General features: G+C 39.4%; 1 long non-coding RNA gene across 1 annotated transcript; it reads left to right on the top strand.

Annotated features, from left to right (window-relative positions):
• The first annotated feature begins 18,652 nt into the window (after positions 1–18,652).
• On the top strand, positions 18,653–20,942 carry LOC120295316. Its single transcript, XR_005552664.1, has 2 exons — positions 18,653–19,519; positions 20,791–20,942. It is a non-coding gene; the product is annotated as an uncharacterized LOC120295316 (long non-coding RNA).
• The last annotated feature ends 1,271 nt before the right edge of the window (positions 20,943–22,213 follow it).

Raw genomic sequence — 22,213 nt, 5'->3', positions numbered from 1 at the left:
CTCAGAATGGACATGTAAGTGGCAACTTTATGACGTTGAGAGTCTTCACAATCGTAGAATCCCAGCAACTTGTGGAATAAGTTTATTGGTTAACGAGACTCAAGCAATAAAAGCAGCTCCACATTGCAGACATATTATAACGAAGTAAATGCTTTAAGCAGTCTTTGAACTGGATTCTTCTACGTGGAACAATGCTAGAGTGCAATTTTGGCAGACTAAGCATCTTAAGTCAAAACATCCGACCTTAGCTCAATCTAAGTAGATGCTAAATTTCTGATTATTACCCTTAGATAAATCCTCCATTAATCTTAAGTTCAAACCACCAAGCAGCAGAGCCAGCCATTTCAAATGGACAAGGACAATCAAGTTCTTCCTTTGCAAATTAATGATGTTGAGTGTCTTCACCAGCTTAGAATTGTGTCTTCTTCTTCTTCTTCTTCTTCTTCTTCTTCTTCTTCTTCTTCTTCTTCTTCTTGCAGAAAATAGCCATACTAACTATAAAAAACGGCTGGTTATCGTCAAACAATGGACATGCAATAGAATTATCGTATTAACTCAATAATTCTCTTGAATATAGGTTTCATACATAAGTAATCTTCCTTATCCCACACTAATTTAAGTCTATTTCCTTAAGTAACTCGTATTTTTCTTTCTTCCATTACTATATCCTTGATATCTTGGCAAACTTCTCAATGTGTGTATACTTTTTTTAATACTATATAATCAGAGCAGTAGGTTGGCCAAAATAAAATTATTATTATTTTGGATAAGAATCAAAATAAAGCATTAGCATCTCATTTTCAAGTGCTAAAATTATTCAAGAATATGAAATTGAGTGGGGTTTTTCTCTTCTTCTGTTTTTGGCAGAAAACTTGCTCCATTCATTGCAGAGAGACCCAATCCGCCACTTTATTCACTGCTTCCCTTGGACAGTACGCCAATCGTACGCTTTTGAAGGGCAAAGAGCTACTGTCTGAACTGAAGAAGTAAAAAGAAGTCTTTCCCGACGAGCTCAGGTGTTGCCTTTACTCGTGCACTAAGTTCTCTGACATGGAAATAGCAATTTTTGGCATATTCATTTGTTCTAAATGAACAACTTTACACTGGCAAAGAGCTACTGTCTGAACTGGAAGCGGCAGAAAGAAGTCTTCCCCGACAAGCTCAGGTGTTGCCTTTACTCGTGTACTAAGTTCTGACATGGAAATAGGAGTTTTGGCATATTCATATGTTCTAAATCAACAACTTTACACTTTTGCTCAAGTCCTTTATTTTTTAACCTCTTTTTAACTGTTTTGCCTCTTGGACCAAAAAAAAAAAAAACTGTTTTGCCTCTGATCCTTTCTCAGTAAAGAGAAATTTTGGACCAGATTATGGGCGTGGATTGATTGTTAATAATGGAATATTCTCCTTGATTAATATTATTATTTCACTAATAATAGAATATGCGGTGTAGACTTGTACCATCACTCTCTTAAGAGTATACACCTAATAACAATATAGTCAGCTCATCATTTTCATTGTGATGTTTTTTTCATGAGACATTATCATATCCCGTGCGAATGATGCTACTGTCTAATTCATCGATCTCATGCGCGTGTATCCAACAAACTTTTCCTTTGTTTTGTTTTGTTTTGAAATTGCCAAGCTAATGAAATTAAACTTATTGATTAAGTGAAAAAGAGAGTGAAAAGAAAAACACCAGAAAAGCAAAGTTTCAGATTTTCTAAATGCTTTTCTATAATAGTGGTTTCATGCTAGGCATCGAGGCACTAAATTACAAATACAAGAATGTATTCGTCAAAAGAGAATGTGTAAATTTATTGCTTAATGGCCCGTGTGCACTAATTTGACAAGTTTGATGATAGCGGACTCCATTACAATAATTTGACAAATTTTAAAATTGATTATGTTTTTGAAAGTTTTAAGGAATTAATTGTGTTTTTAATAAGTTTCAGGACTTTTGATGCTCTCATTAAAAAATAAAAAAAATAAAGACCCTCAATCCTCTCTCATATTCATTTGACATATGAAGAGTGAGAGAAGAGGGTAAGAGGTGGAGGACTGGCTCCTTCCCCCTTGTTGGCCTTTGACGGCTACGGCGTGGCTATCTCGGCCTCGTCCGGTCCATGCATGCTACATGTACAATATCCAAAAACCCACGCTCTGTCGCAGCTTTCCGTGCTCTTCATCACTTCCAACTATGTCATCCTGCAAAAGGATGACAATGACACCTTGAACAAAGTACAAGTAAATATTCCGATAGATGTTTGACATGGAAAAACTCAGTGCGTTGGTCGTGTCCCCTTATAAGTGAACATGATACCCAAGACTCTCTAATGCATATGCCGAGTGTCTCATCGTGACATCCTGAAATTTAGTCTATTTCGAATATATAAAATAGTTATTTCATCGATACGCTTATAGTTATTTTATTCCTGAACTAATTATTCACAAATTAATTGATCTATTTGGTGAGACCATATAGGGCTAAAACGCAATAAATTAGAGAATTCGATCAGGAATAGACCACTCAATCATAAAGATCAATAATGGTCAATACTACACTGTATAAATCAATTAGCAAACAAATACAAATCGATTCAACAAAAATGCGTAGTCAATTTGTAGGTGATTCCATATGATTATGATATTATAAACTGATTTTCTATTATTATTATATTTCAGGTACGTAATTGAATCATCACAATTACATAACAACGAAGGTTGGCTGCAATTTAAAGAGGCACAAACATGGATCGAAATTATCGACCACGGGTCAACCACGCAAGAACCCCTAAAAGCCACCCGATAAATTAGGTCATACTAAATTCGCGTTCATTTTATTTTTAACTATGAAATTTAATTCGATTTTGGATATCAAACTTTCGAGGGTTTCAAGATTTAATTATTGGACGTCATCTCATTGTCCGTCAAACTATTGGCGAGTTTGAAATTTTTGGAAAATAAATTATTGAATGAAAAAAATGGAGATCGGAAATAGAGAAAATTCGGATCCAATGCAAAATGGTGATTTTTGGACCAAAAAAGCTTGTTTAAAAAAAAAAAAAATAAGAGGAGACGAAGCATAAGGCTAGGAGGGTTTTAAGGGAAGTGAGTGAGAGAAATCATGGATTTTGCTGAGAAAAATCTAGTCCCTCTCTCTTTCCCGCGCGTCCACCCCACCCCCTTCCATTTCCCCTACTCAGCCGAATCATCCCCTCCCTTTTCTTTTATTTTTTCTCTCTTCTTTCCCTCACTCTCCCTTTCCTTTTCCCTCCGCCCATCCCCTGCAGCCCCCTCCCCTTTGTCTTTTCTTCTCTCTCTCTCTCTCTCCCTCTCGCTTCTTCTCCTTTCCCCCAGCTTGAGCCAAGCTTTCACCTTCTGCTCGCTTTCATTTTCCCTCAGCTTCTTCAGCATTTCATCTTCATCTTCTCCCCTTTTGGCTGCCCCATTTCCTTTCCCCTTGCTCAGTCGAACTCACCACACCCCCCACACACACACACACACTTTCTCCATTTACTTTTATTTTCTTCAACTTCTCATTCTTGTTTTTCTTCCCTCATTTGCCGCAAGTCACGCCATTCCTCACCACCGTTCTTGCCACCGTCGTCCACCGCTTGACCGCCGTGCAACCATCACCAAACCACAACCACCGTGAGCCACCATCCTTGCCATGGCCCGCTCACCGCCGCTAGCCACCATTGCCGGTTCACCACCAAGCCAAAACCACCTTCGGAGACCGTGAACTTGAGGAGCTGCCACCATCTTCGCCATGCCGTTCGTGCCGCTGTAAGTTCCGTGAAACTCGTGTTTTCATGTTGTCGAGGCCGCCATTGCCGGGAAATCCGTGAGTTAACTTCCTAATCGTGAATTAGGACATTAATTATGTTTAAGGGGTAGATTAGTTTAATATTAATGGTGGTTAGTATGAGTTAATTTTAGTTTAGCCTTAATTGTGATTAATGATGGTTTAGATTAAATTTAAGTGTGATTAGTTTAAGTAATTACGATTCAATTAATTAATCGTGAGATGAGATTGTGGTTAATTTTGATTGTCTGAACTTATGATGCTATGTTATTGATTGCCAAAGTATAGATTTTATTTATTATTTTTTTTAAAAAAGTTAATGGGCAAGAGAATAAAAAATTTTGAGGTGTCGGGTTTGGACGCTTAAATTTTATGTGCTAAATAAAACAGTGGGGTTCTAAAATGGAAGTATGCAAAGTTTGATGGATTGATTTCAAATACATGATCACATACAAATATTTTACTAGAATTTTAAGTGTGAAAAATTGCCAAAGTTGATTATTTGAAAATGAACTCTTTTGTTCTACGGTAATTAATGGCAATAATAATTGGTTTGATTGTTAGTGTGCTGGTCCTGGTCATTTAAGTGAACAAGTCACCAAACGGAAGTTTGGAGACGATGCCTTATTTTTATTAGATGCCCAGCGGAGTCCAAACGCTAAGTCACGATTAAGGCTAGACCAATGCTCCTTTATGGAATGCCGTCTAGGCGGGGGTTCTAGACGATACCGTGCTTGATGGGCGGGACAATACCCGGTCATGCCGGAACACCACCAACTCGTATGTTGGCCTTGACTTGAGACGTTGAAATAATTGGAACACGTGTGAATGATTTTGATGCATTGTGCTTAATTTTGGAGTAAAACTATTAGGCGTGGTATGGGATGTAATTGAGACTCGTGTAAATGTTTGGTGCATGAGAGTTATGTGTTCTGATTATTGATTATGCTTATTGTATTGATAATGGCATATATGACGTACTAAAATGCAGGGGTGTGCCAAGACGAGGTAAAATTGTATGCTGTTGCATGTTTAGGCTGCCTCCGATACGAATTTGCATCCTAATTGGGGCTTAGACCATTAACTCGCTGATATTTATATTTCACCCTGTTGTTGTTAAATATTTGCAGGCTCATAGTATGAAGGACCATCGTGTGTGGTTTCAAGTCCCAATGGCATCACTTTTGGTTGGCCTCATGTTAGTGAAGTTTAGGCTAACCTTGACTCCTTTGCTGATTTTGAGATGGTTGGTAAGGAGTTGCAAAGCTTCCTGGATTTAGCAAACAAATAAATAAAAACAATGTTTTGAAAATGTTTGTCTTGTATGTACTATCCCCAAGTATTTGTTGGTTGACTAGGTGTTTATATAATTGCCTCAGCATACGTTTAATCAAAAGATAAAAAGAATGGGTTGGCGACGTGTCTTGGGATGTCGCAATTACTCGACTTTGTTGTGGGATGTTTGTGCGCTCAAGGTTTGGGGTGTGACATCAACCATAAAGACATCATATGCTATTTTGATAAGGATGCCAAAAAATTAATCTTTTAAATTCTTATGGCCATCCAAAGCACTTAAAATCAATTAATGAGGAGTAATTGTATTTTTGTATGTTGGGTTCTTCGTAAAAGTATGTGGGTGGTATTGCAAAAATAAAGACATGTAAGTAAGTGATCGTTGGATCGAAAGGGAGGCATGCTTTTGGAATTTTCTCTCATTATGATAAACTTGTGAGGAAACTTTCAAGCCCAGAAACTTTCAGACACGTTAAAGCTTAATGACTCTTATACGTAACTATGCATAAATAATCCCTTATTAAAACATGTGTATTTATATGACAAGAAAAGTGAAAAGGGCATGAATTACCCATCAGTTCTAATACACCCCTCAGTGTCGGTTAGTGTATTAAGGCTCTTACTTTTCCATCTTCTTATAGCCAAGCCCCGAAGTGCAATGGTGTATGAAGATCAAGCATTGAGGCAGTAAACAGAGGGTGCAAGATACATACGATTTCTTTTTTGCTAGTCATAAAAATACATTAGATTTTTTCAAGCAAGAAAATCCACCCTTACTCATCAATATGATCAAATAAATGAGATGAGCATTTATATGATTTCTCATAATGGACATGTAAGTGACAACTTTATAATGGTACATGCTTTAAGCAGTCTTTGAACTGGATTCTTCTACGTGGAACAATGCTAGAGTGCAAATCCGACCTTAGCTCAATCTAAGTAGATGCTAAATTTCTGATTATTACCCTTAGATAAATCATCCATTAATCTTAAGTTCAAACCACCAAGCAGCAGAGCAAGCCATTTCAGATGGACAAGGACAATCAAGTTCTTCCTTTTGCAAATTTATGATGTTGAGAGTCTTCACCAGGTCTTTTTTTTTTTTTTTTTTTTTTTGCCAGAAAATACCCATACTAACTATAAAAAATGGCCAGTTATCGTCAAACAATGGACATGCAATAGAATTATCGTATTAACTCAATAAATCTCTCAAATATAGGTTTCATACATAAGTAATCTTCCTTATCCCACACTAATTTAAGTCTATTTCTTTAAATAACTTGTATTTTTTTCTTTCTTTCATTACTATATCCTTCATATCTTGACAAACATATAAATATGTTTATATATATAAATTTTTAATACTATGTAATCACAGTAGTAGGTTGGCCTAGCCTCGCTAGCTACGACAAGGCACGGTTGTGCTATGGAGAGCAAGGCTTGCCCTTGCCCAAGCAAGACCTAGCGAGGTTGGTCCTTGCGCAGGTGAGACCTAGAGAGGTTGGCCTCAACCAAGCCAAATTTGGTGAGGCTAGTTCTCACCTAGGCCATGGCAGCCCTAGGCCATGGCAGCCCTAGGGCCATGGCAACCTTGCTAGGTGTTGACTAGGCAAAGCTAGAGGTGTTAAAATGGGTACACAACCCATTTATGGACCCATGTTTGCTTAAATGGGTCAGTTAATGGGTCAAGCCTTATTTCCCAAAGTACCTATGATAGGTTTTAAAAATAAAATGACTAAAATATATGGGTCTTAAATGGGTCTACTATGTACCCATTTAAGACCCATTTACCACTCATTAAAAATGATCCACGATCTAATCTACTCTACTAGAGGTGGTAAAATTATAATTATTTTGTATATTTTTTCTTTTCTTTTCTTTTTTCTTTCCTTTTTTTCTCTCTTCTTCCTCCGGTGGCTCGGCACGGCGATGGGCGACAACTAGCCAGCGAGCCTCGAGCTCGCCGGATCTAGTGAGGCTTGAGCCTTGCCAATGGGCGAGACTCGAACTCACCGGCATCGAGTGAGGCTCGAGCCTCGCTAGATCCAATGAGGGATGAGCTTGCCCATTTGGCGAGGCGAGGCCTCGCCAACGTCCAGTGAGGCTCAAGCTCATCCGATGCTAGCGAGCCTTGAGCTCGCGGACCGGCAAGGCAAAGGCCTCGGCTGACTCCTAGCCCAGGCTCGAGCTTCGTCGATCCGGCAAGACTCGGGCTCACCGGCGTCGGGCGAGGCTCAAGCCTCACCAATCTGGCGAGCCTAAAGCTCGCCGACGTCGGGCGAGCTTGAGGCTCGCTGTGGCGGTCGTCGGTTGTCGTTGTGGCCGATGGCCGGCCAAAAGAACAAAAGAAAAAAAGAAAAATATATTTTAAAAATAATTAAAATTCGATTTTTAAAATAATTATGTTAAAAAATTATAAAAATTGTCCATTAAATTTGTATTGTATAAAACTATTTTAGCAATACCATTTTTAAAAAATTATATATATAAGAAATAAGCTTGGAAGTATTTTAGTAATATAATCTTAAAAAACATAGGAATAAGTTTTTCTAAATTTGGTTAAGTATGAAAATATTTTATTAATATGGGTTGGTCGGGTATAGGTTGGGTATGGGTCGGTTCGGGTATGAGTCGAAAAATTTACATTAGGCATAAATTGGTTATAAATAGGTTAATGGGTCAATTTGGGTTGGACCATTAATGACCCGACCCAAACTAGACCCGACCCACCATGTTTAATAGTTCTGTGAGGCCACCCTAACCTAGGTGAGGCCGACCCTTGCCTGGTGAGGCCAACCCTTTTCTAGGTAAGGCAGCCACGCCGAGCATCACCTAGGCAAAGGTGACGCCCGATGAGGCCGCCCTAGCTTGGGGGAAGCTAACCCTCGTTGGGCCTCACCTAGGTGAGAGCTTCCATGCCCGGCCTCGCCCTCACGCAGGCATGGCCAATGGTTGATGGCCAACCATCCATAAAAGGAAGAAAAAATGGAAAAGAAAAGAAAGGAAAAAAATCGATAAAAAAATTCCAAAAATATTTAAGTATTATTTAAAAAAATTGTCACTCTAGCACCGACCATACGATGTAGGATAACCGGCATACATGTCAACAATTTGTTTGACACATGCTTTCTTTCTTCTTCCCATGCGCAGACCCCTATATTATTTCCCCTTGCGCATGCTCTCTCTTTCTATCTCTGTTCAGCGCCCATGCCCCGCCCATTCCTTTTTATTGATCCTTTTCTTTTTTTTTTTTTTTGCTCCTCCCACCAATTTCAATTGATCTTTCTTTTATTGCCCAGAGGTGTCTCGGTCGACTTGGTGAATGACTAAAAAATCACAAATCACATTGCACCAGATTTGTTTCCCTCATTACAGTTTCCGTCACAAAGCATAAAGCTCGATTGGGTTGCTGAATCTTGATTTTTTTCTAGTCTATCACATTACAGTTTCCGTCTCAGATCTCTCGCATTTCCTCTGGGTAGGCTTCTTGACGAAGCAGCCACCCATTTTCATGTCTATCATGCGCATGTTTTTCTCGTACCTTTGAAAAGGGGCCTTCATTAATTGAAGTAGATCGATTTGTGTAAGCTACCAGTGTTGTGATTCAATCAATGCTACTCCTCTCTTCCCAAACATTTAGAATAGCCTAAGTTGTGCTTAGAACTTGTACAATCTGTACAAGTATCGAGTTCAATCGTTCTGATAGATCTAACTGGACCTGTCAAAATGGGTTCAAAACCCATTTAATAACCAAAAAAGTAGTGAAATGGGGCATAAAAATTTAGTAGCCCAGCATAAAATGGGTTTACAAAATAAGAGTGTGTTATAAATGGGTCCATTATGAATCAATTTACAACCCACTTAACCCATTTATAATTAAATGGGCACAGCCACAGGCACGGCCATCTTCACGTCCCAGTTCTCAGGTCTCACTTATGGGCTTAGCCATCTCTTCTTCTTCAGTTCTTCGGCCTCAAACAAATCCGAATTGGCCAACGACCCGAGTATCAAGCCTGCTGTTCGAGCTTGTTCCAATCTTTAGCCGCGATTTTGAGCAAATAAAGAACCGCCCATTGTTGACACTTCCGGGGCCGGTCTTGGAGGCGAATTTGGCGTACAGATCGGCCAAGCTGAGGGCTTGAGAGGACTTACCTTTGGAAGGGGGTGGGTGGGCGGAGCGGTGCTTGATGGGCTTGGTGAGGGCGACAGCTCAGGGCCGACCGAGGGCTGAAACGGCTGGAGAGGATGAGGAATGCTTGGTGGAGCGAGCTCTGGAAAGGGAGCGAGTTGGGAGCGATGGGGTCGCTGGGTTCTGGGAGAGCAAGCGGAGGACGAGTTCTTTAACTAGACTGCGACCTGTGCAGGTTTTCTTCTTCCATTGTAGAGCAAGAGAGAAAGTGAGAGAGAGAGAGAGAGAGAGTTGGAGTGGGGCGAGTGAGAGTGGTGACTTCATTTGATTGTTTAAGGGCGCGGAAATGATGAATTTCGTAGTTTTTTTGTTCACTTTTGTATGTATATTAGAACTGCATAATAAGCAATTAAAATCGAAAAAAATCACATCAAATAACATATTATCAAACGGACAATAACCAATATATTAAGATTATCAAAGGAGTTGGCGAGACAGTCCATGGAGCCATTTATTTTTCAAATAGAACAATATAAGGAAAAAAAATGCTAAAAGTGAATGTTGATACAAGTTGACTACAGGTCACAAAATTTCCATTGCAATTGAGGGGTCATAAACATGTTAAATGGGTCAATTTGACTCAGACCAAATCTCACCCAACACAAACTCGATTCAATACACCCATTTGACAGATCTAGATCCAACCGTATGATGGTAGGGCCATTCCGCGAGTGGCCACTAATGATTTGAAGCGGTGGAAACTTGTGGCCACCAAGTTTTCCTTTTTTCTCCTTTTTATTAATTCATTTTATCACTATAAGAAGCCATGAAAAAGAAATAATTATTATGAAATACTTCAAACCAATATACATGTGATAAATTTATCTTCTATTAGTTTTCGTTAAATTTCCATTAAATTCTTGGAGTTAGATAATACGTAATAATTAACGGGTGTACCAATTTAGAGTTTTACACTCCATTTGTATTTTTCCGTGATATTAATCCAATTTAATAGAAATTAATAGAAGGTAAAATTGTTACAAATATACTGGTTTAGGATTTTTGGTGGTCAACAAATTATTTTGGATAAATTTATCATATGTGTACTCGTAAAAATATTAGTTTTGAGTAAATTTATTATAGATGTACTAATTTGAAATTTTTCATGTGATTAACTCTAATAATTAATGGGTTACTGTCATTTTCCCATTTTGACCATCACCCACCTCAAGCCACTCGACATTTTAAATGGAATTGGCTGATTCATTGATCTCTAGCATTTTATGAATCGGCCAAATTTATGATCGAGGAACCGCCTAGAGATCACCCGGGAGAATCACACAACCTTTTGATGCTCAGTAGAACCGCCAGTCGGGCCGCCGCAAGCCACTATTTATACGTAAAATCTCGGGGCTGGCCTAGTAATTCATCCCTAGGAACTCCACTTAAATCATGGAAATGCAATTAGAGGGTTTGAACTCTCAACCTCAGCGATGAGGAAGAGCACTCATGCTATTTGCGCTGCCCATGGATGGGTACAATATTGAATATTTTCATATAGGTCAAGGCTCAAAATGAACATTTACAAAATTTTTATAGATCACATTAAATAAATTAGAAGTTTAGGGACCACATTGTACATTAAAGTAAATTTCAGGAATCACATTAAATAAATTGAAACTTTATGAAGCATATTGCACATTAGACCAAAGTTCAAAGATCATTTATATCACTATCCCTTTTGATTTCTTCCATTTTTTTCAGCTTTTGTGCTGTTTTGTCAAGATACTTATGGAGTTCACATCAGAGGATGTGTGTAGGTATGTGTATAGACAGATGGAGTCGATGTTGGGAACGACACAAGTCCTTTTGTTAGATTTCTAATCAATTCGGTGGCCTTTTAGGGCTATTTTGATGTTTTCGATTTTCAATGAATTAGTCTTTTGTGTAATTTTTGAGGAATCCAAACGTTTAGGAGGAAAAAAGGTATCGATAGTTTTTGAAATTTTACAATTTGTTTGATGTTGATCTCTAAATATTTTAAAGGTTTATCTTCGCATCCAATATGCAAATGAAAATATTGACCTTTTTTTTTTTTGGTTTACAAACATGGATTTTCATTGCTAAACCGAAGATGCTGAATTACAAAAAAGTTCAAGATCTGAACATTATATTAACCAAAGGGAATGCGGGGGATGTGTAACCCAATTCGTCAGAAGAGAGCCAACACGATGGGCTTTAGCAACCTAGTCGGCCGCTTGATTAAATTCTCTCGACTCAAACCGGATGAAAACTCCTTTTAACTGGCTCAAAAGGTTAGTGCAATCTTTAGTGATGGATCTGGGGGCCATGGCGTTTCTTGTGGCACGAAGCATAAGCAATTTGATTTGATGATTTTGAGTACCAACAGATTTTCTTAGGCAGATCATTGTTAACACGTGGAGTCTCCTCAATCAACGATTCTCGTCATGGTCAAACGTGCAACAAACAACATCGTATGACCAGACCAAAAAAAAACACATCGTATGGCCTCTCACGGACTCCGGAGCAAAGGCAATCATTTCTAGCACAGACCTGGATAACTTGAGCAAATCGAACCTCAATTTTCTTAGGACAACATTATTATCTCAAACATATGCAGCAATGTTTTTCAATTGATTTTATGACACGCGTAGAGAAACCAAGAGGGTGAAAAACATTACCCTGATAAAGAGAATAATTAAGCAGAAGGCCTATTGCATCCGCAAAAGTTGAACGTGCCAGGTTTCAATAGGAAATGACTACATTTTGGTAAATTATATCCACATTTATGACAACCAAATGGGGGTACTGAGTCTACATTTGGTAATTTTCGCGAGCAAATCATGAACTAGATTGCACATCCTTCAAAAAACTAGTATTAACGAAGAGGCATTGCTATTTACTTCTTAAGCAAAGCTTCTGTATGTTAGATTAGACAATTGCTAGAATCTGATGTTATCAAAGGGTTATGCAATGAGTGAAAATTGTTTCTATGAACCTTTAGCCCTAAATTTTATAAGCACATTCACCGAATATTATCTTGACTATTAATTATGTGAATCTTTGCTGTGAAGACCACAAGATCAACAATAGAGATGCGCTGTCGCAATTCATTTAGCATTTGTTGTTCTCCTAAGATAGTAGAGAGAAAGCTAGAGAGAGAGCTGAATCCGTCACGACATCGTCTTTTTGCGCGTGCTCGAATTGCTTTGTTCAGTTCAGCTCTTCCATGAGCACGCCCATTGACATTTTCTTTTGATCGTCTTTACAACGAAAAAGAAAGACAAAAGCCGTGCAGGACCACTATTGTCAAAATTCAAAGTGTATGGACTCAATTGCCATCAACACAGCTTACGGACTAAAAGTAGTCCACCCAAAAAAAAAAAAAAAAAAAAAAAATTGTCGTGTGATCATCAATAAATAAAAACTTGTGAGAAGTTCGTTAATTATATTTTTCCAAAAGCATGAAAAATATTTAGTTGTTTAATGTTTAATGGGAAATGATCCTCATTTATCTCGCGTGATTTTTTCTTTATCGATACCATTTTTAGTGGGTATAGTGCGCTCACCAAATAAGTCCTCCTAATAAGGATTTTAAAGATTCGGTTTGCGAATCTGTTTTGTCCTCGATCAATTCTCCTCTCCTGACTTTCCCGTCGACCTCCTTGATGTTGATTCTCCCTGCACTCTCGGTCACTTTTCATGTCCTCGAGTCAGATTCGGTGCAGTGCACTTGCTACCCAGTGTTGTGTCATTTCGGGAGATACACAAGTATGCTGCCGGGTCCGACGTGAATGCCTGAGGGTTGCACCGTCACGATTCTTTCTGATAAATTGGGGCGCCACCGCAACGTGGGCGGGATATTGGATTTGAGTCCTGGAGCTAGGGTTTTCGTTGTGGATGATACGCGGTCTGATTCATTTGCACAATTGGAACGAGACCAATGATAAGGTGGTCGTACTTTTATACTTGGGATGGACGAGCACAGGCCGCCTTGGCCTATGATTTTGATGGGTCGGCTTGGCTAACGCTAGCGATTTGATGAGTGATGAGGTCTTGGAAAGCGACGAGGAAAACGACAGTGATGGCGAGGAAGAGGAAAACATGTGACTATATAATGGAGTAGAATAGTCCAATTCTCGACATGACAAAATCCTCTTATGAGAAAAGATGTTAACGAAAAAAGTCGACTCATTGATTATATAAAATCAATATGCTAACAAATTGTAACTTTTTTCTTAATATGAAGTCAATTTTATTAATTTATATGGAATCACCTCTGTCGAGGTCTAGAGATAAAAAGCGGGTCAGGGTTGAAATAGAACTAGTAGGCCGGGGCAAGGGCCCTCCATCTTATACGTAATTTCCAAAAACAATACACTATATGCTAAATGTGTCAGAAAGCGATAGAAAAAATGGAGAGCGTCTTTGGGAGAAATTGTAATATGTATATTTTCTATGTATCCATGTACATGAGCATTGCTCTATATATGTTACAAGAGAAAAACAGGAAATAGAATATACACGATTGTACTATGATTACATTCCCACTTTACCAAGCTAATCACAGATTAACTAAATCGATTAATTGGCAACTTAATCAATATGGAATCAATATTTGCCATTCATATTTCCAACACTCTCCCCCTCAAGTTTGTGGCCTATATATGTCAATGACACCTAGCTTGCTCAAAAGGTATGTATGTTGTCTTCGACATAATGGCTTGGTAAAGATATATGCATGTTGCTCTACACTTCTAATTCCTCTTGCTGTGATGATCTTTTTCTCGAATTTTGTCTCGAGTGAAATGACAATCCACTTCTATATGTTTAGTCCTTTCATTAAAAACTAGATTTGCCGCTAACTTGAGCACAGCATCATTGTAACAAAATAATTCACTGGATCCGTCGATTTGTACTCTAAGATCTTAGAGTAGCCCACGTATCCACACTATCTCACAAACAGTCTTTGCCATGAATCGATTTGATTCAACTTATGATAGTGATATTGTTGACTGCTTCTTTGTCTTCCATGAAAATGAGTGACTTCTCAGTTTGATACAAAAGCTAGTAACTGATCTTCTCATCATTGGACAAGTAGCATAATCTGTATCACAATAGGCTGTTATTAGGGGTGAGCATGGTCCGGGTTGGTCCGGGCCACCCCCTAACCCTAGGACTAACCCGTACAGTGTCGGTCCTCAATTTTTAGGACCAAGGACCGACCCTGTGAGCCTGGGACAGGACCGGACCGACCCAATGGGTTCGGTCCGGTTCAGTCAACCCGGGGACCGATCAATAATTTTTTTTTGTCTTATTTTTATACTTCCTAAAAAAGCAAACCTACAAATTCAAATTACGCATCCATGATCCATCAACAATACGATATTGTGCAACTAAATTATAAAATACCAATACATATTTGGCAAATTTAAGATGACATAATAATAGAAATTTCATATCCGCTAACCGCTCATCAAGATATGGGACAAGATGGAAAGTTCTTGTAATCATCTATCTTTATTTTCCTGATCATGTAGAGTTTACTCAACCAAAAAATGAGCTTCGCACCACTTGACTAGCATTTGATCATGTAGAGTCTACTCAACCAAAAAATGAGCTTCACACCACTTGACTAACAAATCACCTAGCAAATCAAGTAAAGAGACTACTCTACTCTTCAAAAAAACTTCTATCATTTAACACAAATTGAAAAGCAATTAAATCATAAAAAAAGTTTAAAATACTTAATATAAACCATGAATATATAACTTCACATCTTGTTAATTCACTTGAACTTCTAAACACTTGAAAACAAAACAAACGACACATAATTAATACTTAACAAAAGTTTTAAATTGAAATTACTATTAGTGCTATTGATAGAACATCTCAATATAATATAATATAATAGACATTTTACTTAGGTTTGAATATATAAAAGAATTATAAATAATATAATATAATATACGGGGTTGGTCCCGGGGTTGGACCGACCCAAACTCTGGGACCGAGGACCAACCCGCACAGTGTTGGTCCTGGAATTTCAGGACCAAGGACCGACCCGGTCCCCTTGGAACCGGACCAGGACCGGCAGGGTTGGGCCGGTCCAGGGTCGGTCCAGGGTCGACCCTAAACCGCTGCTCACCCCTAGCTGTTATCTTCATATTGCAATCATGAGATAGAAAAATACCAAGTCCTAGATATCCCTTCAAGTAGTTCACAACCTTCAATGCTGCATTCATATGGGATTGCTTCGGCTTGTGCATAAACTAACTGAGTATCTGTACTGCATAACATCTGTCGGGTCTTGTCATGGTGAGGTAGATAAGTTTTCCAACAAGACGTTGATATCCCGATGGATCCTCTAGCAATGGATTAGAAATAGATGAGTGCAAGCTCATATCAAATTCATGTGTCGTCAGCTTCACATTCTGTTCAACCGGTATGGCAGTTGGTTTGCATCCTAATAACCCTGCTTCTGAAACTATCTCCAAAATGAACTTTCGTTGACTAAGACTGATTCCCTTACTAGATCGAGCTATTTCAATACCTAGGAAATACTTGGGAGGTCCCAAATCCTTGATATGAAAAGCAGAGTGCAAATATTTTTTGAACTTTGTGATAGCCATCTCATTGTTCCCCATGATAAGAATATCGTCAACATATATCAACAAATAAATTGTTCCCCATGAAAAGTAGTCATGCTTGGAGTGCTGAAATCGGGCGCTAATCAATGCAGTAGTGAATTTGGTATACCACTGCTTGGAGGCCTGTTTAAGCCCATACGGGGATTTGCATAGACGGCACACGTGAGACTCCCCTTGTCTGCGTAAACCCTGTGGAAGTTTTATGTAAATTTCTTCATCTAGGTCCCCATGTAAGAATGCATTATGAACATCCATCTGATGTAGTTGCCGATTACGGAGGGCTGCAATGGATAAAAAAGAACGAACAGTAACTTCCTTAGTTACAAGGGAAAATGTTTCATGATAATCAAAACTTTCCCATTGTGTGAAAGCCTTTGCAACTAACCAAGCCTTGTATCTTTCAATGGAACCATCTACCTTGAACTTGATCTTGTAAATCCATTTGCAGCCAATGGGTCTTCTTTGCAAAGGTAATGGAACAATGTCCCATGTGCAATTTTCAACTAGTGATTTAAGCTCAGCCTCCATTGCATCCTGCCATTTGGGGTCACGTGCCGCCTCATAATAGGAAGATGGTTCCTTTTCTTCAGAAATCCGACTAATGCAGCACATATGTTCCGGTGACAACCGACTAAAAGAAACATATGAAGATACCGAATACTGTGTACCTGGAGAATCTGGCGTAGGACATATGTAATCCTTTGTCCAAGTGGGTGGTCGTATATGTCGACCAGAATGCCGAGGTTGTTCTATTCTTCCTTCTTCAAATATAACAGGTAAGGAGTCCTGTGAAGAATACTGCAATTCCTATTGTGAAGACGTGATTGGAGATCCAGATGGCTGATTTTCTCCATCTGAAAGAATGGGTGATTCAGCTGCATGTTATGGTGGATTTGTTGTAACCTATGTAGGCTGATTTGGTGCAAGGATCACATATGAGGACTCCATAGATAGATCTTCTTCTGATAAAAAAGGGTGACGATTTGAAGTTGAGACTGAGGATGAGGGGGTTATTGTCTCGAAATGGAAATATGTCTTCATGAAAAACTACATCTCTGCTCACGAAGAAATGTCCTATAGAGATCTCTGACTCTATAACCTTTCTACAAAGAGGGATATCCCAAAAAAACACATGGAATGGCCCGAGGATCCATTTTTTCGTGAGGCCCTACAGTTGTAGCATAACACAAGCATCCAAATACTCTCAAATGATCAATTCTTGCTTCTTTTCCATATAGCAATTGAAAAGGGGTTCGCCCATTGAGAATCTGTGTTGGCATTCGATTAATCAAATAGGCTGCCGTAACAACACAGTCTCCTTAAAAGTCTTTAGGAATCGAAGCTTGGTATTTAAGAGCTCGAGCAACCTCCAAGAGGTGCTGATGTTTACGTTCTACAATCCCATTCTGTTGAGTGGTATAAGTGCAGGAACTTTCATGTATTATCCCCTTAGAAGATAGAAAAGATCCACACTCTCTAGTATAGAACTCACGTCCGTTGTCCGTATGAATTTTTTGAACAAATTTGTTAAATTGATTTTCAATGAGAGTGAGGAACTTGGATAGGATTGGAAAGGTCTGACTCTTTGATTGCATAAGGAAACCCAAGTTGCCCGGCTATAATCGTCAACAATAGTAAGGAAGAATCATGACCCATCTCGACGTGCTATATGATACGGTCCCCAAATATGAATGTGAAGTAAAGAGAAAGCAATGGTAGTTCGAGATGTGCTAGTGGGAAAATGTGTTCGAGACTGTTTAGCTAAGGGGCAAATGGAACATTTTGAGTAAAGAAAACGTGCACTATGATACAAGCGTTGATGGAAAATGAGATTCTTATCATTGATAATAGCATTACAAGAGGTGCTTTTATCAAAAACTTCAGAAAAACTAATCCAAAAATAAAGTCCTTGTGCAACACTACCCAAGCCCATCGATCTACCAATCAAAAGGTCCTGAAAGAAACAATTGTCGAAGTTGAATATGACACGATAAGAATTATCTTCGCAAGCTTTTGAGACAGATATTAGGTTGAATTCAAACTCTGGGATATGAAGAACATTTTTTAGGACAATATTGGAGCTAAGGTGGACAGTTCCAACCTTAGTGACATGAGTAACATTACCATTCGGAAGACGTACGGAATATGAGTATGGACTTTTCTGGGCATGGGAAAATAATTTCTCATCGCAAATCATATGATCACTGACACCTGAATCTATAATCCATGCATCAATTGATATTGAATTTGTTTTTCCAAGGATAGTACCTGAAAACTTGCAGTCTTGTCATTTGTGGTCAAACGATCCAGAGCTCTCATGATATTCTGGTGCGGTCATGAGTAATTAGTTGGTGTGCCTCATCACCCTCGGTGTTGAAACCGATAAGTAGAAAACTCTTTCTGCCTTTTTCTTTATCACCGGGCTTCCCATGCAGTTTCCAAGTTTCAATTGTATAATGCGGACATCCGCAATATTCACAAAATTTTACTTTATTTTTGGAAATTTGCCCACCTAGTCTATGCGATGACGTGGCATGACGTGGTCTGTTTGATCCCATATAGATGGGTGCTGACGTGGCCAAGTGAGAGCTGTTAGATTCAGCCGCACCAAAGGAGGGATATCCATCGTTGGATGTCTTTTGATGTCCACTGTCGGATCCAAAAAAAAGTGCTAGGTGAAGGGGAGCCGTCGAATGGCTTCTTCTAATCTTGGCTGTCCATCCTTGGGTTCTTAGGGTTCCCAAGGTTTGTCTTCCTCGCAGCTGCAAGGTGTTTGGCGCTCCCAAGCTTCCGCTCCCTCCATGGCCGCCGAGCGTCAAATCTAGCAAACCAGAACCACCCGCGAGCATAGCAGCAAGGGCAACTCCATCAGCTGTTTGTGCGTGCTCGACCGTCGCCAACTGTTGACTCTCTTCCTAAATGGCCAGTTGATAGATTTGGCCGAGTGGCGGCATCGGCTCTATCGTCATAATCTGTGACCTAAGGGTAGCGTACGTCTTATTCAACCTCAGTAAGAACTGTGTCGCCTTCTCCCTTTCCTTTATGGCCCTGTATTGACGAAGTGTGATTTCGGGCCCCTCCAATCATTCCTTGGCTGCCTCGAGCCGATTGAAGCAAGCGGTAAACATGAGGTTCCCTTGCTTCAATTCGGAGAAGCCAGGAATTGACCCACCAACTGCCCTTCATTCCTCTTTCTATTTTGTGCGTTGCCTAGCAAAGACCGAACGCTGCATCTCCACCATTTCGGTCTTTGCTTTACTTGATCAAACACCCCAGAGAATCGAGTCCAGCGGCTCCATTTCATGCCTCAACCTCACGAAGTTGCTTCCTCCTTCAAATTACGCAAGAAGCTCCATCGAGTCCACCCTTTTGCTGGTCCTTCACGCTTGGCCACATTTCCAGCAATTTTGAGTCCAACAGTCGTCCGCAGCCAAGCCCATCTTCAGCCCAACTTGCGCGTCTCAACCCATCAACTAAGCTTAGCTGAGCCTAACAATTTTTGTTGTGGTTTTGCGAGGCTTTTTCGGGCCCACCCGAGCCCCCGTTGGTGTCGCCGTGAGCCCGAGTCTCGGCCATTGTCGCCCCACCATCGTCATGAACCGATTTTCATGCTAACCGGTGAGTTGCGTTGTAATCCCTAATTAGTAGGCTAATGACACTTAGAGGTGGATTAGTTAGGTTAATTAAGCTTAGGGTAATTTAGTTAGATTAAGTATATAGTTAGTATTTAGTTAGTTTAATTAGAATAGTTAGGTAGATTTAGTTAGGAATTGGTAAGCTTATTTAGTTAGTGTAATTAGATTAAATTAAATAGAATTGTTAGATTTAATTGTTAGTTAGATTAATTAGCCTAGTTAGTTTAAGTTAATTTAATTAAGTGCTTTAATTTATTTATTTATTTTGTAATGTATTTAATTTCCGGTAATTTATTTAATTATTATTTATTTTCCGGAAATTAGATCGAAATAGTCGTGACCGGAATTTTGTGATGATTGCAATGGTGTGGTTAATTTCTACAATTGAGCATTAATTTATGCAAATTGAGTGCTGATTGGATTTTTGGTCATTTATTCTAAAATTTGTGAATTTCCGATATTTATTTAGAAAATCTCGAGTGTCAGATTTTAACACCGAAAATGGTTTTATATATTATATAAAACAGCGGGATTTTAAATTGGAGGTTATGAATTTTCTGGATCCAATCTAACCGTGTATCCACACACTACTATTTTACTGTGTATTTTTAATACAAAGAAAATAGGCCAAGATCACTATTTTAATTGAGGCATTTGAGTGCAATACACGGTGTTTGTGGGCTGAGATTGATTGGTCGTGTGTTGGTTAAGAGAAACTGTCTCGAGCAATTATGCCGGACATTACTAAATCCTTTTTCGGGTTACCCATGCATTAGGGTAGCGGGTCGCAGTAGGTTTTTGACCTATGCTCCTTCGAGAATACCGTCTTTGAGAGACGAACCGTGCTCTGCCTGGCTACGCTAGTACATCGCCAAACTTGGGAGTCGGCCGTACCCATAAGAGGTGTAATTATCAATTGAAACGCATGATTGAATGAGATAGATGCGCTGGATTATGGGACAAAATTGTGTGACATGGTATGTGACGTGTCATAACGATTTGGTTCTATAATCGGAGCTCATTGTTTTGTTGAGATAAAACTGTTGGCGTTCCAATTGGTTGAACATGAATGCCGTGTATATCTATGATGTGAATTGTATTGACCTGTAGGGAGGATCTGAGATGAGGTAAGTCTCTGTGATTATGTGATTGTGTGGTTAGGACGCTTCTAGGCGTATTTCCCTCCTAATCGGGGCTTAGAACGCGAACTCACTAAGATTTATATCTTACACCACCGTGGGCTTAAATTTTCAGGACCATAAATGGAGGACCTAGAGCTAAGCTAAGGTGACCGGAAGTATAGGTCAAATAGGACAATCTTTTTGGGAGTCAGTCTTTTGAAATCTTTTGAGCATGGGATTTTGTACATGGCTCGGTATATTTATATAATCATGGTTGTTTGTGAATGTGTTGTCCTGCTTTTCTATCCCAAAATGGTTACTGTTAGGGGCTATGTTATTTGCTTCCGCATGTACAATAAAACGAAAGGGTCGGCAACTCGTCTTGAGAAGTCGCAAAATTTTATCGACCATAGAGGGATGGGCACGCGCTCGAGGATCGGGATGTGACATATGGTGGGGAAAGGGACGTGTTGCCGAAGGTCGTTAGCCACAGTCCAGGGACAATGCTATTGGAGGAACTCTCTCACTCTTGGCTCTCTCTCTCTCTCTCTCTCTCTCTCTCTCTCTCTCTCTCTCTCTCTCTCTCTCCTTCCTTTTGAAGGCCGTTGACAGGCGCGCATGGCCTCTGCCACCGCCAGTTGCCTTGTTAGCCTGGCCCACCTAGCAATCGCATCGCACAATTTGCTCTGCTCCTGCTGTGTCTCTGCTGTACTGTTGTAGAGAAGGTGGGTGACACAATGGAGGAAGAGATAGGAGTCGGGCCGGGCCAGGCCAGTCTAAGGAAAGAAAAGTGGGCCAGCCCAGGTGAGAAAAAGAGAAAAAGGAGAAAAGGAAAGGTTGGGCGGCTCTACTTGGCCGGTTTTTTACTTTCTATCTTTGTTTTTTAAAGGAAAAAGCCAACAAAAATCCCAAACTTTGCCGAAAGTCACAAATTTACCTCAAATGCTCCCAATACCTATATATTATGCAATTTAATGAAAATCATTTTTGTTTACTGGTTAAATTAATCCCTAAATTTCTATGTAATTAATGAATGATGAAACAAGTCGCCAAAATTTAGGTATCAATAAAATCTTATCCAAGCCCCCTATGCCACAATGAAGAAGTGCTATTCGTCAAAGACGTTTGGGACGAAGAGGAGAATTGGCACCTTGACACAACTTTTGTCTTATCGGAGGATGTCATGCTACTTTTGGATAGACAAACCTAACCCGCTGCCTTCTATGGAAAACTTGATATGCCTGCTGTTTTCAAAACCACATTGCTTGAATTGCATCCTCTTACATGCCAAACCTCTCTTTGGAATAGTTTATGGAAGTTAGATCATGGTAACTAAATTAAGCGCTTCCTTTGACTATGGGTTTGTAACCGTATCCCATCAAAAGATAATCTTTTCAACCTTATGATTTCTACCCATTGATTATGTTCATGAGGGTGTCCATACTACTACCCACATTTTGCATGCCGACAAATTGCTTCATTGATTATTCATCCATTGCATATCATCGATTTCTTTAATTCCACTGCTACATATTGGATAACAACTAGCATTCGTC

The sequence above is a fragment of the Eucalyptus grandis genome, chromosome 7 (assembly GCF_016545825.1).
Source record: "Eucalyptus grandis isolate ANBG69807.140 chromosome 7, ASM1654582v1, whole genome shotgun sequence".
Lineage (NCBI taxonomy): Eukaryota > Viridiplantae > Streptophyta > Magnoliopsida > Myrtales > Myrtaceae > Eucalyptus > Eucalyptus grandis.
The sequence above is the reverse complement of the archived record's forward strand: the minus strand, read 5'-3'. Positions and strand labels throughout refer to the sequence as shown.